The 2,785-nt window shown below is 39.5% G+C and overlaps 1 non-coding gene across 1 annotated transcript; it reads left to right on the top strand.

The window, feature by feature from the left end:
• The first annotated feature begins 1,385 nt into the window (after window positions 1-1,385).
• On the top strand, window positions 1,386-1,489 carry LOC117280770 (small nucleolar RNA R71). Its single transcript, XR_004511344.1, has one exon. It is a non-coding gene; the product is annotated as a small nucleolar RNA R71 (small nucleolar RNA).
• Window positions 1,490-2,785: the final 1,296 nt, after the last annotated feature.

Genomic DNA, 2,785 nt, shown 5'->3' with positions numbered 1-2,785 from the left:
AAATTGCTCACATGTGAAATCAAAAAGTCTTGAATGAAAAACCGTGTTGTTGTTGATGATAATAAAAATGTTGGAATGTGGAAAAGAACCTGAATCATGAAATACGGCCAAGCACCAAGAATAACTTTATAATTGGGGCCACTCGTGCCATTGTATTGAAAAGATGAGAAAGAAATATGAAGTGAGATGACTGATTGAAAAGGGGTGATGTCTCGAATGAGATGGCTTAGCCGATCGGGCCAAGATCGGACTCCGTGTAAGAACACGGTGGTATTGTGGATGAAATTGTAAATATGGTTGATGTCTCAGATAAGATGGCCTAGCTGATCCGGCCGAGATCGGACTCCATATAAGAATATAGTGGTATTGTGGATTGTGGCATATTGGCACTAAAAACCATCCAACCTAATAATGCAAGAATTGACTTAAAAATCTATGTGATCCTTAACTTGATGTTTTAGTGTTATTTAAAGCTCATATTGCATTCTTGACCGTTTCCCCCTATATTATTGTTCATTCTATTGAGACAGTGTTTTAGTTTTACATACTAGTACTATTCGATAGTACTAACGTCTCTTTTGCCGGGGGCGCTGCATCTTTAAATGTATGCAGGTGGTTCCATAGGAGATAGTGTTGATCACAGATAGTGTTGCATCCTCTTCTCAGCGGACTCGGTGAGCCCCGTTTCATTATGGGGTCATGTATTGTACCTTTTATTTATATTGTGGTCACTTTTTGAGGTATAGTCGGGACCTTGTTGCCGGTACCATATTTACTCTCTTTTGTATCTTTAGAGGCTCCGTAGACACTATGTGGGTTGTATATGGGTGTTAGAAAGGTCAACGGATCATGTTGTATTTTTGGCTCTTGTTCTACTCAGCCATAAGGATATATCTATTTTGAAACTTAACAATGATGTAACAAAATGAAACGACTTAGTAATGTATATATGTATGAACTTTCTACTGCCTAACTAATGAGAGCATGCCTTCTCTTGATCATAGGTGTGTCGGGTAGATAGTGTCTAGAAGGCTTGCTTGACCGGGTCCACTCGGTTGAGCGTCGGTCACGCTCCCCGAGGTTGGAGCGTGATAGCTCATTATGTATTAAAGCTAAGGTTAGCTTCCTTATTTCATTTGCCATGGCATCAAGCTGTACCTGCACCGATGTGTTAGTATCAACTTGGTGAACACCAGTTGATCATCGTTTTTCAGTGATCTCTGAGGGGCCACTGATTTGCATCTTCAGATAACTCATCTAGAATAGTGACTATCTCCTATGGAGTATTCTTCATTAATGGACCTCCAGCTGCATTGCTCAATGTTCTGCGTGAGGTTGGTTTCAAACAATACAAAAAGTCATGGAGTTGCATCCAGAGTTCAATAGAGTTGTGTTGACACTTTCGCACAATCTCTTTAAACCTCTCCCATGCTTCAAACATAGTCTCAGTCTCATTCTGGCAGAACTTATGGATTTCTATTCTAAACTTGTCCATTTTAGCTGAGGAGAAATTTTAGCAAGAAACTTTGAGGTCGTCTCCTCCCGTGTTCTAATTGATCCCTGGGGCAAGCTTCGAAGCCAGTGCTTTGCATCATCTTTCAGAGTGAAGGGGAATACCCTTATGTACATTGTATCTTGTGACACACCATTGTATTAAAAGGTGTTGATGATCTCCTCGGAGTCCATTAGATGATTGTTTGGATCTTCATTCATCTTTCCTCTGAAGACATAATTGTTTTGGAGGGTTTGAAGCAACCTTTGCTTCAGCTCGAAATTATTGATTACAACTGGAGGTGGTCTCACACTTGATAAACATTGGTTGTAGACCGATCTAGCATAATCACCAAGTGGTCTCCCTTGGCCGGGAGCTACGTTTCCGAACTGGTCTGCACCCACGGGCTGATTCTGAGCTATTCTTCGAGCTCTCTCCTCCTCATAAGCAATTTGTGCATCTCTGAGTGCTGCTTCTTCAGCATCTCTTGCAGCTTTCTCTCTGATTTGGGCTGCCTCTCTCGCAGCCAAATCAACATTATCATCATCTCCCTCCATCTTTTCTTTGGTTGAGGATTTCCCAACCATTTCTATATTCTCGGAGAGATTTCTTTCCTTCCTCAACTGTCGCAGATGTTTCTCGATTTCTGGTTCGTATTGTTGCAATTCCTTCCCAGAAGATCGGGTCATGCACCAATCAAACCTGTAGCCTGTGCACAGTCAAAGAACACCCAAACGTAAAAAGAGAAAAATAAAATAAAAATAAAAATAAAGATTCCTGAATTAGCACTACAAACTATTTCAAACACTATTGATTGCCAATCTCCGGCAACGGTGCCAAAATTTGACGAGCTAAAAATACAACAAAAAATTATGCTTGCTAGTCAAATATAGTATAGAAAATATCGTATCCACGGGGATTAGAGTTAAATAGTGTTTTCATAGTTTACAGCTTTATTGCTATTCAAGATGATCAACAATTTAGAGTGGTGTGATTTAATTCTAAAATTTGCTAAAAGTCTAAACTATTGGCTAATGACAATTGCAACAAGAGTAAGCAAGAAGATATCAAAGGGAAAAAATAGGGGTTGATTGGATAGGTGTAATATACTTTGTTCAGAATTAACTCTAGTTACTTCAATTCTATGGTTCGAGTGAGTCTCTCGAATTCACTCTATTATGTTCAGACATTCAGTAAAAACTCCTCTCTCGATTAAGTCTCAACCTTACGATATGAACTAAGTTAATCTTGGTGAGGATATGCAAGAATTCGTAGTGGATTTGTCTTTAGGAT

This window comes from Nicotiana tomentosiformis, chromosome 12 (assembly GCF_000390325.3).
Source record: "Nicotiana tomentosiformis chromosome 12, ASM39032v3, whole genome shotgun sequence".
NCBI lineage: Eukaryota > Viridiplantae > Streptophyta > Magnoliopsida > Solanales > Solanaceae > Nicotiana > Nicotiana tomentosiformis.
The sequence above is the reverse complement of the archived record's forward strand: the minus strand, read 5'-3'. Positions and strand labels throughout refer to the sequence as shown.